We start from the raw sequence: 20,629 nt of genomic DNA, 5'->3' as shown, positions 1-20,629 counted from the left end.
AAGGTCCTCGCATGGAACCTGCCGAAGGGAATGGCCTCGTATGATGCCACCATCTTTCCCAGGACTCGGGTGCAGTGATGTACTGACACCTGTTTTGGTTTTAATAGGTTCCTGACCAGTGTCATGAGTTCCTGAGCTTTCTCTATCGGGAGATAAACCCTTTTCTGGTCTGTGTCTAGAATCATGCCCAGGAAAGGCAGACGAGTCGTAGGAACCAACTGCGACTTTGGAATATTCAGAATCCAGCCGTGTTGCCGTAACACTTCCAGAGAAAGTGCGACGCTGTTGAGCAACTGCTCTCTTGATCGCGCTTTTATGAGGAGATCGTCCAAGTACGGGAGAATGGTGACCCCTTGCTTCCGCAGGAGTACCATCATTTCCGCCATTACCTTGGTAAATATTCTCGGTGCCGTGGAGAGACCAAACGGCAACGTCTGAAATTGGTAATGACAATCCTGTACCACAAATCTGAGGTACGCCTGATGAGGTGGATAAATGGGGACATGAAGGTATGCATCCTTTATGTCCAGAGACACCATAAAATCCCCCCCTTCCAGGCTTGCGATGACCGCTCTCAGCGATTCCATCTTGAACTTGAACCTTTTCAGGTATATGTTCAGGGATTTTAAATTCAATATGGGTCTGACCGAACCGTCCGGTTTCGGGACTACAAACATGGTTGAATAATAACCCCTTCCCTGTTGAAGGAGGGGAACCTTGACCACCACCTGTTGAAGATACAATTTGTGAATTGCAGTTAACACTATTTCCCTCTCGTGGGGGGAAGCTGGTAGGGCCGATTTGAGGTATCGGTGAGGGGGGCATCTCTTCGAATTCCAGCTTGTATCCCTGAGACACAATTTCTATCGCCCAGGGATCCACCTGGGAGTAAACCCACTTGTGGCTGAAATTTCGAAGACGTGCCCCCACCGGGCCCAGCTCCGCCTGTGGAGCCCCAACGTCATGCGGTGGATTTTGTAGAGGCCAGGGAGGACTTCTGTTCCTGGGAACTAGCTGTGTTGTGCAGCTTCTTACCTCTGCCCCTGCCTCTGACAAGAAAGGACGCACCTCGGACTTTCTTGTTTCTTTGTGTTCGAAAGGACTGCATTTGATAATACGGTGCTCTCTTAGGCTGTGAGGGAATAAAAGGCAAAACATTTGACTTTCCAGCTGTAGCTGTGGAGACCAGGTCCGAGAGACCCTCCCCAAACAATTCCTCACCCTTGTAAGGTAAAACCTCCCATATGCCTTTTTGAGTCGGCACCACCTGTCCATTGCTGAGTCCACAGGACCCTTCTGGCAGAAATCGACATAGCATTTATTCTAGAACCCAGTAGACTAATGTCTCTTTGAGCATCTCTCATATATAGGACAGCGTCTTTAATATGCCCCAGGGTCAACAATACAGTATCCTTGTCTAAGGTATCAATTTCCTCAGATAAGGTATCTGTCCATGCTGCTACAGCACTACACACCCAGGCCGACGCGATTGCCGGCCTCAGTAAGGTACCTGAATGTGTATAAATGGACTTCAGGGTAACCTCCTGTTTGCGATCCGCAGCATCTTTGAGGGTAGCCGTATCCTGTGACGGCAGGGCTACCTTCTTGGATAAGCGTGTTAAAGCTTTGTCCACCCTAGGGGAGGATTCCCAGCGTAACCTGTCCGTTGATGGGAAAGGATATGCCATAAGAATCCTTTTGGAAATCTGCAGTTTTTTATCTGGAGATTCCCAAGCCTTTTCACATAACTCATTTAGCTCGTGTGAGGGGGGAAAGGTTACCTCCGGCTTCTTTTCCCCATACATATGCACCCTCTTGTCAGGGACTGGGGTTTCCTCTGTGATGTGCAACACATCCTTAATTGCTATAATCATATAACGGATGGATTTAGCCAATTTTGGCTGTAACTTTGCATCATCGTAATCGACACTGGAGTCAGAATCCATGTCGGTATCTGTGTCAACAGTTTGGGATAGTGGGCGCTTCTGAGACCCTGACAGCCTCTGCGACATAGGATCAGGCACGGGTTGGGACCCTGACTGTCTCGAGGCTTCAGCTTTTTCTAACTTTTTATGCAAGGAATGAACATTATCATTTAAAACCTTCCACATATCCATCCAATCAGGTGTCGGCGGAGACACCACATTCATTTGCTCCCGCTCTGCTTCCACATAGCCTTCTCATCAGACATGTCGACACAAGCGTACCGACACACCACACACACAGGGAATGCCCTCTCTGAAGACAGTTCCCCCACAAGGCCCTTTGGAGAGACAGAGAGAGAGTATGCCAGCACACACCCCAGCGCTATAAACCCAGGAATAACACAGTAACTTAATGTTAACCCAGTAGCTGCTGTTTATATTGCTTTTTTGCGCCTAATTATGTGCCCCCCCCCCCTCTCTTTTTACCCTCTTCTACCGTGTATCTGCAGGGGAGAGCCTGGGGAGCTTCCTCTCAGCGGAGCTGTGTAGAAAAAATGGCGCTGGTGAGTGCTGAGGAAGAAGCCCCGCCCCCTCGGCGGCGGGCTTCTGTCCCGCTTAAATATGCAATTTTTTTGGCGGGGGCTCAAACATATATACAGTGCCCAGCTGTATATATGCTTAACTTTGCCAAAAGAGGTCCCAAATGCTGCCCAGGGCGCCCCCGCGCCCTGCACCCTTACAGTGACCGGAGTATGTGTAGGTGTGTGGAGCAATGGCGCACAGCTGCAGTGCTGTGCGTTACCTCAGTGAAGAACACAGAGTCTTCTGCCGCCTGTGAAGTCTTCTTTGCTTCTCATACTCACCCGGCTTCTGTCTTCCGGCTCTGCGAGGGGGACGGCGGCGCGGCTCCGGGACCGGACGGCGAGGGTGAGATCCTGCGTACCGATCCCTCTGGAGCTAATGGTGTCCAGTAGCCTAAGAAGCAGGACTTAGCTTCAGAGAGTAGGGCTGCTTTTCTCCCCTCAGTCCCATGATGCAGGGAGTCTGTTGCCAGCAGAGCTCCCTGAAAATAAAAAACCTAACAAAATACTTTCTCTCAGCAAACTCAGGAGAGCTCACTGAAAAGCACCCAGCTCGTCTGGGCACAGTATCAAACGGAGGTCTGGAGGAGGGGCATAGAGGGAGGAGCCAGTGCACACCAGAACCTAAATTCTTTCTTAAAGTGCCCATGTCTCCTGCGGAGCCTGTCTATCCCCATGGTCCTTACGGAGTCCCCAGCATCCACTAGGACGTTAGAGAAAATAGGATTTTGGTACTTACCAGGTAAATCCTATTCTTTGAATCCATAGGGGGCACTGGAGTACTCTTGGGATATGGACGGCTTTAGCAAGAACAGGGCACTGAATATTTAAATTTAGAACTCTCCTCCCCTCCATATCCCAGAGTACCTCAGTGTTTTTTACTGAGCCGAACAGGAGCGATAGAGAGGTTGACAATGGAGAATTACATATAACATAACGGACAACAATAAAGTTGACACATAACGTTACTGACAACTAAACAGTTGACACCATAACCGATAGAACTTGAAACTTTGAACCAGTCGGTGAGAATGTGTTACCATAAGATCCCCTGAACTTACCACAAACCAGGTAAAACTGCTCTGGGTGGGCGTCCAGTGCCCCCTATGGATTCAAAGAAAAGGATTTACCTGGTAAGTACCAAAATCCTATTTTCTTTTTCATCCACTAGGGGTCACTGGAGTACTCTTGGGACGTACCAAAGCTTCCCCCGTGGGCGGGAGAGCTGTTTGGCACCTGTAACACTAGGCAGCCAAAGCTAGATGCTGATGCCGTAAACGTATCAAACTTGTAAAAGCGCACAAACGTGTGCACGGATGACCATGTAGCCGCACGGCAAAGCTGCGTCGTAGAAGCCCCACGACCAGCTGCCCATGAAGATCCCACAGAACGTGTGGAATGAGCTGTTACTGATGTAGACGGCTGTAACCTAGCATGAAGGTAAGCCTGACGTATGGTCAGTTTAATCCATCTGGATAAGGTCTGCTTAGAAGCTGGCCAACCCATCTTGGCAGCATCGTAGAGAACAAAACGTATCCGTCTTACGAACTGTAGAGGTTCGGGATACATAAACGCGTAGTGCGCGTACTGCATCCAAAGTTCCAGAATCTTCTGTTAACACAGGAACTACTATTGGTTGATTGATGTGAAAAGATGACACTACCTTTGGCAAGAAAGCGGAATTCGTCCGAAGTTCCGCTCTGTCATCATGAAACACCAAATACGGTGGCTTGCATGACAAGGCACCCAAATCTGAAACACGCCTTGCCGAAGCTAAGGCTAGGAGAAAAAAAGTTTTCCAAGTGAGAAACTTAATATCCACTTGTTGTAAGGGTTCAAAATATGAAGACTGTAAGAAATCTAAAACCAGATTCAAGTCCCATGGCGCTGTAGGTGGAATGAATGGAGGCTGTACTCTGAGTACACCTTGCAGAAAGGTGTGTACAGACGGCAATAGAGCCAATAGTCTTTGAAAGTAAATTGACAAAGCAGATACCTGCACCTTTAGTGTAGATAAACGCAGTCCTCCATCTAACCCCGTCTGTAGAAATAACAAAAGACGGGATAACTTGAAAGATGATGTCGGAAACTTCCGAGCTTCACACCAACCTATATAGGCAGGCCAAATTCTGTAATAATGAGCTGCCGTAACTGGCTTCCTAGCTCGTAACATGGTTGGTATAACCGATTCTGGAATGCCCTCTCTTCTTAAGAGAGCGGTCTCAACAGCCACCCCGTCAAACGCAGCCGCGCTAAATTGGGGTAAAGGAACGGACCCTGTTGTAACAGGTCCGGACGTAGTGGGAGCGGCCAAGGATCGTCTGCGAGTAGTCCGCGGAGATCAGAGAACCAAGCTCTCCGAGGAGGTGCCACTAGTATGACTGTGGCGGACTCTCTTTTGATCCATTTTAGCAACAGAGGGAGCAGTGGAAACAGATACACGAGGCTATACGGCCACGCGATTGTGAGAGCATCCACCGCCATTGCCTTTGGATCTCGCGTTCTGGACACATACTGGGGCGTTTGGTGATTGTGGCGAGATGCCATCAGGTCCACTTGAGGGTAACCCCACCTCTGGACCAACACGTGAAACACTTCTGGATTTAATGCCCATTCTCCTGGATGAAAATCCCGACGGCTGAGATAATCCGCCTCCCAGTTGTCCACTCCCTGAATGAACACTGCCGACAATATCACTTGGTGATGCTCGGCCCAATTGAGGATTCGAGCTACTTCCCGCATTGCCATGCGGCTTCTCGTTCCTCCTTGTTTGTTGATGTACGCGACCGCCGTCGCGTTGTCTGACTGCACCTGGACAGTCTGAGACCGAAGCATGTGCACTGCTTGTCGTAGCGCATTGTAAATTGCACGGAGTTCCAGAACATTTATAGACAGCAATCTTTCGTGATCCGCCCAGAGACACTGGAGCTGACAATTTTGAACTACAGCTCCCCAACCTCTGAGACTCGCGTCTGTCGTTAGAATTATCCAATTCCAGGCGCCAAACTGTTTCCCTGCGGTTAGATTGTGTACTTTGAGCCACCAGAGTAGAGATACCCTTGCCCGTGGCGACAACCTCACCCTGTGGTGAATCTGCAGATGCGAGCCCGACCACTGTGCGAGCACATCCAGCTGAAAAGGACGTGAGTGAAATCTTCCGAACTGAAGCGCTTCGAAAGCCGCCACCATTGTGCCTAAGAGGCGAATGCACAAATGTACCTAGACTGTGCGTGGCTTGAGCACTAATTGTACCAGATGACAAATAATCTGTACTTTCTGTTCTGGTAGGTAAATTCTTTGATTTACCGTATCGAGAATCATACCTAGGAATTGAAGTCGTTGAGACGGAATTAGATGTGATTTCTTGAAGTTGACAATCCAACCTTGCTGAACTAGTACATTGTACGTTAGCAACGCTTGTTGGAGGAGCATCTGTTGTGATAAAGCTAAATATTTATCGTATATAAAACACTTTAAGAGGTCTAAGAACACTGTACGCTATCTACGTAAGAAGTACCGTAAGGGTACGCAAGTTGTGTAGCGATCGCTCAACCGTAGTCGAGACGCTCAAGCGTCACGTTCGCTTACGGCCCAGTGATCACAGGCAGACACGCTATTGGCTGCCGACTAACGGAATGATTCGCTATAGCGTAACGTACGCTCGGGACCACGAGGAGATCACCAGCGGTGCAGACGCTTACAACGTTTAAACCTTTATATCTATACCTTTAACAACAAAATATACAGTATACCTTAGTGTAGAGACAGAGTGTAAGTGCAACCTGGTGTAACCTGATTAACTACAAAGCTGCTTGAGCGTCACCGACGCTCAGAGAATACTTAACCCTATAAAGAATACACAGATACCTGGGCTTAGGGTCCAAAACCTATTATATGTATTATAACTATTATACTTGAAAAAGGAATCACAGTACAAATGATACACTACAATATAACATAAACCAACTAACCAGATAACTACACAGGAAATACAATACAATACAATAAAGGGAAAATATTAGAGAGATAGAGGAGGGAGAGAGAGAGATGGCTCACAGTAAGACAATATGATTACGGAGAAAACTTACGCACAAAGGGAAACGATCGCATGCGCCTCGATATCCAGCTCCCGATTATCAGCAATGAGAACCGTTGAAGAGCGTGAACTGGATACGGTCGGCCTGCCTATTTATGCCCCACACACAATACAATTCAATGGTCCCTACAATCTCATTGTTCATTGGACACAGGAATTCGGCTTCGCATTATAACAAAAGGTCATAGGTTGATTCATACAGGTGGGCTGTGACTATTTCCAACTGCTCAGGTGGGAGGGAAACTGGGTTTCCCGCCGCATGGGTAATAAAGTGCAAATAAAGTAAATGTTCATAAACTTCTTATGTCCATAACTATTCGCACGAGCGATTGATCTGCTTCAAACCAACACCGGAATATTTCTAATTAAATATTCTTCCGATGGATACTAAACACCACTGTATTACTCCTGTCTGACCCTTCGTATCAAACAAAGAGGGATTCCTCTGTTCATAAACATTCTATATTAACCAAACTTTCAGAATCTATCAAAGGGACCATGATCTACAAAATACCTTATTAGTGAAAATATGTAATGGTTGAGTCGCACGCTACGATCGCATAAACTCTACCGTAAATACGCATACCATGCGCCTGCGGGTGCCCGCGACTGTGAGTATGCGCACGTACGGGAGAGCGTACGCATGCGCAGCACGGACCTGTGTGAGATGCAAATATGGCAGTGTGCATAGAGATATTTTTCTGACTTTGACAGTCCACCCTTTGGCAGTCAATAATAACTGCCACCTTCTAAAACATTTCAAAAGGAGAAAAATATATGTCAGGGGTTAATTCATTTCCATGGTTGGGTAAGGGAGGAGAGAGGAGTAGGTGGGAAGAGGGTATGACCTAGTGAGATAGCAGAAGCATGTGTGTATGAGTCCATGTTTGGGGGGTCATGTATCATCGTGCCGTACGTGTTGTAAATCAAGCTTCGAGGTATTGCGAAGTATACATTTGAATTCCTTCTTATCCCGTGGTACGGGTCTGTGGATGGGCTGTCAAACTTTACCGAGCTCTTTTCGGATTTTGAACAAAATGGGGAGCACATTTTAGTTGATGATACATGAATGGGAGAATATGTGATTGCTGATATCTGTGCCTGTATTCCCTATACTATGTGTGTCATTACCTGAGGGTTGTAGAAATGAAGAAAAGACATAATTACGGTAAATGCGGTGGTATTCTATGTCAGGTTAATGTACATCTGTCGGTTGAAGTTTTGTTCGGTATCAGTTGAAAGTCGTCTTCTTTGCGCTGTGTTGCCCATTAGGTGTGAGCAAAAAGCTTTGTCAATGCCATTAGATTTACAAAAAATGTTGGGCTAGCGTAAGTTTAAGAATTCTAGGGAAACTGGGGATCCATGGCAAAGTTCATCAAATGTCCGTATCTCAAGTGGTCAAAACTTCTTCTTTGGTCTATCCGTTGTCTGTATAGCGTCTCGTCAACTTCCTCGTCCAAGTGGGTCTTTTTATCTTGGAGAAAAACCAGAAAAACAGGTGAAAGAAACGGACCGTAGAAATCGCATTTTCATTACATCATTATTTCTATCATTGGGTCATAAATCAAATCCAGGTTAATTACAGTTTCTTCACTCCTCAAACTCATTACCCTGGTACGATGTTTGCACTTCATTAAAGCCTGACCGCATCTAAATATCAAGCCAATTGATATGACAACACCTAAGATACATAGGAGAAACTTCCCAACATCCATTATGACTCCTTGAGCCCAGTCTCCCAAACCGGAGAACCAATTTCGCGGGTTCAACCATGACACCCAACCAGTCAGCTCATTACCTACAGCAGCAAGAGTGAGATTGTGTTTTCGGCGAAATTCCCACTTCAATTGGAGAATATCGTCCATCTTTTGGTCTATGACCTCGACCGGATCCTCGGTGCTATTCGTGATATACGTGCAACACTTCACGCCGTACTGTGTTGCCAATGTAACACAATATCCGCCTGTCACTGCTGTGAGGTAATTAAGAACCATTCTATGCTGCACCAGTTCTGTTTTATAAGCTTGAAGTTCCCTTCCAGTATATCTAAACGTGTCATCATACATTTCAGTGATATTATCTAACAAATTTGCGAGCGCCGATATGTATTTATAATTTAGCACTCCTCTAGCGGTGCGGGTGAAATCTAACGCGATTAAGAATTGAATCCCGGTGGATTCACTTATCAGATCAGAGGCCGGATGCTCTGTCTTCTCTATCAGGTGCCTTTTAACAACGTGCTCGTAATGGGTGTGAGTATAAGGAGCTTGGGCACCACGATGTATGTCTTTCATTTTATCATGTGTTACAGTCATTACTTCAGGCAATACTTTTCCAATATAACACAATCCTTCAGAGTTTGGGGCAAGCCACTTGTACGCCTTTCTCCCGCATATGAAATATGCATCATCGGGGAGAACATATGGGACGGAGAAGGACATAACCATATTACACACCTTCCAGGTGAAATCTCCTAACCCTAATTCTTCCATCTGCTTAATACACGTATCAGGTTGTATGATATGTGCACAGTATCCTGGTGATACTTCTCCAACTCTCGTAATCCTATTTCCTAAGGTGTACCTATACCGGAAAGATTTTCCTCTACTGGCTATGTGGCGTACAAGCTCTGTATCTGTAGGCATTCTATCTGCTCTATGCGAAAAGGTCATGGTGTGGTTACTCCATGACACTTCCCAATTTCCCGGCTTTCTGGGATTGGAGATGTTGAAACATAATAGGGACCTATCCACATGGTATTGGTGGAGCTTCAAACTAGGAGGGCTGGAGATATTAAACCTCCTGTCCACCGGTCTCCCACCATTTAACTCAAGTACCTCCCCTATCGTTAAAGGAAATGGTACTAGCCCTGATTTGCTATGACCTTGAGGTACTTGAGAGCATACCCAACAATCTGTTTTGTTTAACACATTACCCACTAAGGAGTGATAGTCACTCAATGGATGCCGGTCCATATGGATATTAAAACTGGATTGGCATTTCTTAATGCACCCATCTTCAATGACATTGTTACAGAGCCTACAGATACAGTTTTCTTCAGCTAACAATCCTTCACAATTCCTTCTATGGTCAATGCTATCGGATCGTTTTCTGATACTCGCCTTTGCTTGTTGGTTAGGTTGATCTTGGAAAACTACGTCTCCATCTTTATCATCAGAACCCATTCCAGAACCTCTATCGACCTCCATGGTACTCTCGCCGGAACAGACTGCTCTGGTCAACATCATGGTCAACAGGAAAATCCGGATCACAGTCTCTTGGGGCAAGTCCATCTTATAGGAGGAAACGGAGAAAAATGAGAAGGAGGAAAAAGAAATTTGAGGGAGAGGGGATGGGAAGTGGAGAAAAACAATAAAAGGGAGTGGGGAGTCGACAACAGCTCTCGGTCTTCAAGGCTCAGGTGCCGCCTCAGTCCTCCTGGAACAGACACTCCAGTGATACAACCTCTACCGTCTGTTCCTTATCACGGGACTTCTCTGGATCAGCAACCTTCTTGCAGTGGGATGAATGGACCCAAGTCTCTCTCTCAGCAACCTTCAGTGCTGTAGTGCTAGTCAATAAGACCTGGTATGGTCCTTCCCATCTGTCAATAAGGCAACCTGAGCGTAGAAAATTCCGTATCATTACATAATCCCCAGGTTCAATGTCATGACAATTACTATCAGGTAGATCAGGAATCACCAACTTCAGATTATCATTTTGATTCCTTAACTGTTTACTCATGTTAATCAAGTACTTTACAGTTACTTCATTGTTACATTTCAAATCATCCTGAGGGTTAATCATGACATGCGGTTGTCGACCAAACAAGATTTCAAAGGGAGACAGATTAAGAGGGGACCTGGGAGTGGTTCTGATACTGTACAATACAATGGGTAAAGCTTCTGGCCATGTCAATCCTGTCTCTGCCATCACTTTACTCAATTTATTTTTAATAGTGCTGTTCACTCTTTCGACCTTCGCACTCGCCTGTGGACGGTACGGAGTGTGCAGCTTGCTATCAATTCCCATCAACTTACACATTTCTTGAAAGACATCACCTGTAAAATGGGTACCCCTATCACTTTCGATTATTCTAGGGATACCATATCTACATACAAATTCCTGCACAATTTTCTTAGCAGTAAACATAGCGGTATTTGTAGCCGCAGGAAATGCTTCGACCCAATTTGAGAAAACATCTATACAAACAAGTACATATTTCAAATTCCGACAAGGGGGTAATTGTATAAAGTCAATTTGTATTACCTGGAAAGGGCCGCCGGCAGGTGGGATATGGGATGGTTCTGTAGGTATTGCCTTTCCAATATTCTTTCTCAAACAGGTAAGGCATGACATTGCTCTTTTACTCGCATGAGAGGAGAATCCTGGGGCGCACCAATATGCTCTCACCAATTTGCACATCCCTTCCTTGCCTAGATGAGTCAGCCCGTGAGCTGCTTCAGCCAGACATGGAAGATATGCTCTGGGGGCCACTGGTTTACCATGTCCATCCGTCCAGAGTCCTGAGGACTCCTGGCCATATCCCTTTGCCTTCCAGACTGCCTTTTCCTGTGTGGAACACAAATTTTGCATTTCACACAACTTCTGTGTGTTAATGGTATTAAATACCATCAATTGTGTGGTGTCTGTCTGTATGGGGGTAGCAGCTGCTAACTTAGCAGCTTCGTCTGCTCGGCTGTTACCAAGTGATACCGGGTCTTGGCTATATGTGTGTGCTTTACATTTGATAACAGCCACTCTGTCGGGTTCCTGTATCGCTGTTAGAAGCCTTTTTATGTGAGCTGCATGCGCTACCGGTGTACCAGCGGCCGTCATGAAATTTCTGAGGCGCCATAGGGCTCCGAAATCATGGACTACTCCGAATGCGTATCTAGAATCGGTGTAGATATTGGCTGACTTACCCTTAGCCAATTCACATGCTCTGGTTAGGGCGACCAGTTCAGCAACCTGGGCTGAGTGAGGTGGGCCTAGCGGTTCCGCTTCTATGGTGTCTTGGTCATCTACGACTGCGTATCCAGTACACAAGTCTCCCGAGTCTGACTGTCTATGACAACTACCGTCCGTGTAGAACGTGAGTTCTGCATCTTCCAGTGGGTTGTCACTGATGTCAGGCCATGCGGTAAAATTTTGGGTCAAATATTCCATACAATCATGTGTATCTTCCTTTGTATTAAATCCTCCTTCCCCATCACTCTCACCTTCCACCCTTTGTGCCTGACCAGGCACACCTGGGAGATACGTTGCAGGATTTAATGCACTGCATCTCCTTATGGTGATGTTTACGGGGGCCATTAGTGCCAATTCCCATCTTGTAAACCTCGCTGATGAGACGTGTCTGGTTTGGGCAGAATTCAATAAGGCTGATACTGCATGTGGCGTATGGATTGTGAGGTTGTGGCCTAGCACGACATCTTCGCTTTTTGTCACTAGCAATGCTATCGCAGCAACGCTTCGCAAGCATGTGGGGAGGGATCGCGCTACCGTGTCTAGCTGAGCGCTGTAGTATGCAACTGGCCTACTGGCATCACCGTGTTTTTGGGTTAGTACACCTGCCGCGCAACCAGCACTTTCTGTTCCGTATAGTTCAAAGGGTTTCCCATAGTCTGGCATACCTAGTGCTGGTGCCTGCGTTAGGCACTGTTTGAGTCTCTCAAATGCTGTTTCGGACTCGTCTGTATGCGAAATCCTATCAGGTTTGTTTGAGGAGACCATTTCCTGCAAAGGTAACGCCAAAATGGAAAACCCTGGGATCCAATTACGGCAATACCCACACATTCCTAAAAACGTTCTGATCTGTTGCTGGGTTTGTGGCAGAGTCATGTCTCTAATTGCTTGGATTCTATCAGCGGTCAGGTGTCTCAGTCCTTGTGTTAGACAGTGTCCCAAATATTTTACCTTAGTTTGGCATAATTGCAACTTGTCTTTGGAAACCTTGTGTCCTGTGTCTGAAAGATGAAACAGGAGCTGTTTCGTATCCTTCAGAGATGCTTCCAGTTAATCTGAACACAGTAGTAAATCGTCCACATACTGTATCAATACTGATCCACTGTCTGGTTGGAAAGACTGTAAACAATCATGCAAAGCCTGAGAAAATATACTTGGACTATCTATGAAACCTTGGGGTAATCGAGTCCACGTGTATTGGACTCCTTTGTATGTAAATGCAAACAAATATTGGCTGTCAGGGTGCAGAGGTACCGAAAAGAAAGCGGAGCAGAGGTCAATAACAGTGAAAAATTTGGCAGTGGGAGGGATTTGCATTAGGATGACAGCTGGATTTGGCACTACGGGGAACTGACTCAACTATTTTGTTAATCCCCCTTAGATCCTGCACTAGTCTGTAACCCCTCCCCCCACTCTTTTTCACAGGGAAGATGGGACTATTAGCAGTGCTGGACGTTCTTACCAGAATGCCCTGTTGTAGCAAGCGCTCTATTACTGGGTAAACTCCTAACTCCACCTCTGGCTTCAGAGGGTACTGTGGGATTTTTGGAGCTATCCTACCATCTTTTACTTGTACAACTACTGGAGCTACGTTTGCCATTAATCCAGTGTCTTGTCCGTCTTTTGTCCAAAGTGACTCTGGTATCTGAGATGTCATCTCTTCTATTTGGGATGGATTCCTATTTGTCATAACGGTATGTGACATTAATTTTGATGGGGAGTCTAACATGTCTCGCACTTCCTGAGCGTGATTCTCAGGTATGTCCAAGAATACACCTTCAGGAGTACAATAAATGACGCACCCCATTTTACACAGTAAGTCTCTTCCCAGGAGATTGGTAGGTGCCGATGCAGCCAGCAAAAAGGAATGCTTGGTATGCAAAGGCCCTATTGTAATCTCGGCTGGTTTGCTAACAGGGTAGTGCTGGACTACTCCTGTTACTCCCATGGCTGGAATTGTCCTACCAGTGGTTCTCATGCCCACTGTCGAATTTATCACTGACTTGGCCGCCCCTGTGTCTACAAGAAAGTTTAAAGTTTTACCAGCTACATTAATTGCGATCTCGGGTTCACTTCCAAGGTTGGCAATTAACTTTACTGGCTGCAGATTACAGGTATGGCCACACCCCTATTGGGTATGGTGACCTTCCTGAATCCCGCTGGCAGCAACTACTTGTGAGGGAGATAGTTGGGAACTACCAGAGGCATGCCAGTCTCTGTTTGGGGGATATCTTTTTGTTTCCCCTGTATGTGGCTCATAACTCCGTTTCTGCGGACCTTGCTCCCAATGTCGTGTGTCGTGTCGTTGTCTAGGGGGTTGGTATGAGTTTCGTGGATTCTTTACTCTACAATCTCGTGCCATGTGTCCCTGTTTGTGACAAGAATAACAAGTAACCATACTTGACTTACCCACAGGATTTGGTGATACAAACAAAGGCTGCCTTGTGGTCAGAGCCTGTATACTTACTGACATTAATTTATCACCTTGTTGCTCCCTGTGTCTGGAGATGTTTCTATCGTGATCAATAGCAGCCTCTCTCAAAGTAGCCACAGACAGACCTCGCCAACATGGTTGTGTGGTCTGTACCCTAGTCTTCAATGACTCTTTTAAACCATCCATCAGTACCGATACGGCTACTTCCCGATGGTTTGTGTCTGTTTTAATGTCCTCTATGCCTGTGTATTTTGCCATTTCTAATAATGCTCTGTGAAAATACTCTGCAGCTGTCTCTGACTCCTTCTGTTTAATGGAGAATATCTTATTCCATTTAGCTACTGCTGGGAAATACTCTTTTAACTGCAAGTTTATTCTTTTCACATTATCTTGGTTGTACACATCTGTAAGAGGTACATCATGATCTAGTCCGCAATCAGCTAAAAATTGAGTTGCGTCGACATTTGAGGGTAAACATGCTCTCAGCAATATCTGCCAGTCTTTATTGTTGGGCTCTACAGTGTTACCTAAGTCTCTGATGTATTTTTGACTGGCAACTAAATCTTTTCTAGGGTCAGGAAATTCAGACACTATGGTCCTTAGTTCCATTCGGGAAAATGGGGTGTACATGGCAATGTTCCTAATGGGAGTGGCTCCTGATGTGTCGGTTTTCCCATTTGGCACTGCTATTACTCTAACAGGTGTAATTCTAACAACCTCATTCTGTGTAGATTCTACAGGCTGTGGTGAAATAGCCTCAGCATAATGCATGGTGCCGTACTTACCAGTTGATACGACCTCACCTATCCCTCCGCTAGGGGCCTTTACTAATCTCGTGGGTGGAGCTGTGCCTACTGTGGTCTCTGCTATGGTGGCTGCTAGAGAGAGCGCTGAAATCGTTGCCGATTCGTCCTCTTGATCACACTCCTGAGGAAAGTTCAAAACAGGGTACAACTTGCACGGGTTAATACTTGCATGGGTTAATGGGTTAACATTATCATTAACATTTACACAGTTACTAAGTGATTTTGTGTTACACCTTAGTGCGTCTTTCTCCGCAATCAACTTCTCTCCTGATATATATGGTGGCGGTGGGGCCGTGGCAATCAGTTTTCTGTTAGAGCCAGATCCCGCCGCCTGAGCCAAACCTCTCTGTATCTCACCTTCCTGTTGCCACAACTGTAAATAATCATAATGCTGGATTCGTCTCTTTGTTGATTTTATGAGACATATCCTCCTCCTTAAATTTTGTAACACTTCTGAGCTGAAGCTCCCTACTCTTGGGAATTTCTCCCCGTCATGTACAGTCATTCTCTCCCATTCATCACATAAAGTTTCTGTGTGACTTCCATATTTCTCACACATTATATACCTGGCCGACCCAATTGGTCGGACCACTGAATCAACCCGAACCGAGGTTGATCGCCCCCTACCTGAACAAGTGGCCCCCATAGTTCGAAAGTGTTGCTTTATTTAGCCAACCCTTACGCAAAACCAAATGTCCACAATAGGCTGACGGTGGCGGTTTACCGAGTACCCCACTCACTCGCCCACGCCGACCAATACGACCTGATCACACCGATATGGTGCTGGCGTACTCGACCTAGGGCCCCTGCGACCTGAACCTCTATTTACTGGAACCTGCGAGGGTTATCCGAAGAACACTTACTCTTTCCAGTAACTATTGGTTGCTGGATAGTTCCTGAGTGAGCAGCAAACTTCCCTTAAAATAAAAAAAATTACACAAATCACGTTAGAGTGTACAAATAGCGTTTGTGACCCCTTTACTCTAATGGTATTAGGTCAGATTACTAACTACTGCACACACTTACGTGCGGTCCAGTCGTTCAGTACACAAACAACTAAGCTTATGTACGGAAAGACCAATGGAATCGAAACTTACGACTGCGAATTCCTTCAGCCAGAGCTTATATGGCCTATATGGGTGTTGCACCAACCCTTTTCGGTGTTGTGCCTGTGAACTGTATAGCGGACTTCCTTGTCGGCTGTACCTGGACCTCCTGGTCTTGTTACAGTATGACCTCCTGGTCTGCTATACTCTAATGCTCAAAATTGTATATTTAACCAGAGATGCCTCCCTAGCCACCGTGCACGTCACTTACACGCATGTACCTCACGAGTACTCTACTTTTCTTGTGGTTCAACCTTTAAAAATTGTAAAAAAACACTCACTCATCACATGTACACTTTTGTTTCTATTTCTATTTCTGCGCAGAAATTTTTCTTTAGATCAGGTGTGTTACCAATTAGGAGCAGGATCTGTTAATTAAATTTCGGACACCCAAAAATAGACTTGCGTTATTTATCGCTTTGCGTTAAAAATCAACTTATCGTGACTTGAGCTACGTGGGCGTAACCGGACGCTCCGTTGCGTAATATACGCTGCGTGCGTCGGCCTTTGGATTGCGTACGCAAGTCTTTGTTAGAGACACGTATACGCAAAGCAAAGATCCACCGTAACACAATTTATACTTTTATCAATGTAGATGATCCTTGATCATCTACCACACAACACACTGACTTCGCCTTATCTCCCAGGCAAAACTGTGTGTTTGTCTATCCTTTAACTATGTTATCTATTCTTAAACTATGAAATAACGGCAACTCTCTTTTAGCACTTCTATCAACTATAAAACTGGCAGACAGGAGAGTGATATACGAAAATGAAAAAGAAATGCAGATATATATGTGTGCGTGCGTGTGTACGCAAGACAGAAAAATAAACAGTTTTAAAAGACACTAGCGTTTTGTGCTTACCTCCGGTTCCCGGATTCCTTCAGCACTCTTTACTTAAGCGAAGCAGACGCTTATCCTGTCAGCACTACGAGGGATACAACCTCCCGCCCTTTGCTGAGGGATAATGTCTGCTGATCTACCTAGTGCAGATATGTGAAGGACGGGCGAGCCGCCAATTGATAAAGCTAAATATTTATCGTATATAAAACACTTTAAGAGGTCTAAGAACACTGTACGCTATCTACGTAAGAAGTACCGTAAGGGTACGCAAGTTGTGTAGCGATCGCTCAACCGTAGTCGAGACGCTCAAGCGTCACGTTCGCTTACGGCCCAGTGATCACAGGCAGACACGCTATTGGCTGCCGACTAACGTAATGATTCGCTATAGCGTAACGTACGCTCGGGACCACGAGGAGATCACCAGCGGTGCAGACGCTTACAACGTTTAAACCTTTATATCTATACCTTTAACAACAAAATATACAGTATACCTTAGTGTAGAGACAGAGTGTAAGTGCAACCTGGTGTAACCTGATTAACTACAAAGCTGCTTGAGCGTCACCGACGCTCAGAGAATACTTAACCCTATAAAGAATACACAGATACCTGGGCTTAGGGTCCAAAACCTATTATATGTATTATAACTATTATACTTGAAAAAGGAATCACAGTACAAATGATACACTACAATATAACATAAACCAACTAACCAGATAACTACACAGGAAATACAATACAATACAATACAATAAAGGGAAAATATTAGAGAGATAGAGGAGGGAGAGAGAGAGATGGCTCACAGTAAGACAATATGATTACGGAGAAAACTTACGCACAAAGGGAAACGATCGCATGCGCCTCGATATCCAGCTCCCGATTATCAGCAATGAGAACCGTTGAAGAGAGTGAACTGGATACGGTCGGCCTGCCTATTTATGCCCCACACACAATACAATTCAATGGTCCCTACAATCTCATTGTTCATTGGACACAGGAATTCGGCTTCGCATTATAACAAAAGGTCATAGGTTGATTCATACAGGTGGGCTGTGACTATTTCCAACTGCTCAGGTGGGAGGGAAACTGGGTTTCCCGCCGCATGGGTAATAAAGTGCAAATAAAGTAAATGTTCATAAACTTCTTATGTCCATAACTATTCGCACGAGCGATTGATCTGCTTCAAACCAACACCGGAATATTTCTAATTAAATATTCTTCCGATGGATACTAAACACCACTGTATTACTCCTGTCTGACCCTTCGTATCAAACAAAGAGGGATTCCTCTGTTCATAAACATTCTATATTAACCAAACTTTCAGAATCTATCAAAGGGACCATGATCTACAAAATACCTTATTAGTGAAAATATGTAATGGTTGAGTCGCACGCTACGATCGCATAAACTCTACCGTAAATACGCATACCATGCGCCTGCGGGTGCCCGCGACTGTGAGTATGCGCACGTACGGGAGAGCGTACGCATGCGCAGCACGGACCTGTGTGAGGTGCAAATATGGCAGTGTGCATAGAGATATTTTTCTGACTTTGACAGTTGAGACGTAGCTTTGATGAGCAGATCGTCCAAGTACGGAACTATTATCACTCCCAGAGATCTGAGATGAGCTATCATCACAGACATCACTTTGGTGAATACCCGAGGCGCTGACGAGAGGCCAAACGGTAGAGCCTGAAACTGGTAATGGTTCTGCCGTATCGCAAAACGCAAGAACCTCTGATGAGGTGGCCAAATCGGAATGTGTAAGTACGCATCCTCGAGATCTAGCGCAATCATGAATTCCTGTGGCTCTAAACCTGCAATTACTGACCGCAGAGATTCCATCTAGAATCTGTAGTAAGTGACGTACTGATTGAGACCCTTTAAGTTCAATATTGGCCTGACGGAGCCATCCGGCTTTGGTACCACAAACAGACTGGAATAATAACCCTGACCTTGTTGGTGTACAGGGACCGGAATCAAAACTGCTGAATTTAGCAGGGACTGAATGGCAATTTGCAGAACCGCCCTCTTGTCGTCCGACAGAGGCAGTCCTGTTTTGAAAAACCGCAGTGGCGGAAGACAGTCGAACTCTATTTTGTAACCTTTTAACACTAAAATTGCGGATCCACCCATCTGTGGATGTCTGGAACCACGCCAAATGGAACGTCTGAAGGCGTGCTCCCACAATTGAAGATCCGAGATGGGCTGGGAGCCCGTCATGCCACTGGCTTGTCGGTGACCTTAGCGTTCTGACGACTGGTGTTGGTTTGTTGGAAACCACGACCTCGACCTCGTCTACCAGGCGTGACTGTTCCTCTACCACGGCCTTGAAAGGGCTGCTGTCTAAAGGATTTGAACGCCGGGGTAGAGTATTTCCGTCTAGGTACCGTTGGAGGCAATTTTAGGAAAACAGACTTTCCTCCCGTGGCCTCAGAAATCCATTTGTCTAATTCAGGACCAAACAACTTCTCGCCACCGTAAGGTAACGCCTCTAAACCTCTTTTGACTTCTGCCTCCGCTTGCCAAGAACGCAGCCAGAGTGCTCATCGTGCTGTAACTAGCGACGATGAAAGGCGAGAAGTGAGCTGACAGATGTCAGTAGAAGCTGTACATAATCAGCAGCTTCCCAGATTTGATCAGCGAGAAGTATAAGGTGATCGTCATGTAGGGCAGACTTGAGTTATGTTATCCATAGCATTAGCGCCTTAGTTACCCAAATGCCAACCAACCCAGGTCTAAGAAATACTCCTGCTGCTATATACATGGACTTTAGCATAGCTTCTATTTTACGGTCTGAAGGGTCTTTAAGCGTAGTAGCAGTTGTACTGGTATGGTTAATTTATTTGTAAGTTTTGACAGACGAATCCACCATTGGCGGATTCTCCTAAGTAGATGTCACAGACTCTGGAAACGGGTAACTAGACTTAAATCTGCGAGGTATAGAAAACCGTTTATCCGGATTCTTCCGTGTTTCTACTAACATCTTATTAAGAGATTCCAAAACAGGAAAACACATTGGAGATCTCTGTCATTTAGTAAATGCAACTTCATCATTGGTCAGAGGCTCCTCAGTTTCTGTAAACTTCAGAGACTGACGCACCGCTCTGATGAGATTATCAATGCCTGGGCTGGTAAAATCTTCACCATCTGACTGCTGGTCTACTTCGCCCTCCTCACCCTCATCGTGCGCAGTGAGGTCAGGCATAGAATCGTCAGAATGCAACATAGCAGAAACTGGTAAAACATAAGACAAATTAAATTTATCCCTCCTACCCAAAATGGACTTGGACCTTTGGCAAGGTTGAGACCCCTCCGGTACCTTTTGTCCATGTCGACCTTTTGTCCATGTCGACCTAAGGTGTCGACCAATTGGCGTCGACCTAAGGTGTGTCGACCTTTGTGCTGTCGACCCTCAGTCCCAGACCCATTCTCCGGACAATATATTCCACTGACTGCAGATTGTGGAGAACGATGTGCATCCAGATTATTAAAACACAATACTTGTCATATCGGAATACATATGTATTCCTGGCCTTCAGTATCCCGGCTGCCAGAATGCCGGCAGTGGGGAGAGCGATACGAATCCCCTGCGCTTGCCACAGGATCTATTCCCACTCTATGGGTGTCATGGACTGCCACGACTGGGAATAGCCCCTGTGAGCTAGTTTTCTGTCTGGCAGCACTGCCGGCTGTATCCTGACTGCCGGGATCCCAACAGCCGGCAAATTGATTGTTATAATGTTAACGTGACAGGAGGCATACTAATTCTTCACACCCCACCCATACTGCCTGCAAAGCAAATAGAAGTATTTTGTTAAGACTATCTATAATTTTGAATGTAAGCTTAGAACTATTCTTGCTCCCTTGG

The sequence above is a fragment of the Pseudophryne corroboree genome, chromosome 2 (assembly GCF_028390025.1).
Source record: "Pseudophryne corroboree isolate aPseCor3 chromosome 2, aPseCor3.hap2, whole genome shotgun sequence".
NCBI lineage: Eukaryota > Metazoa > Chordata > Amphibia > Anura > Myobatrachidae > Pseudophryne > Pseudophryne corroboree.
The sequence above is the reverse complement of the archived record's forward strand: the minus strand, read 5'-3'. Positions refer to the sequence as shown.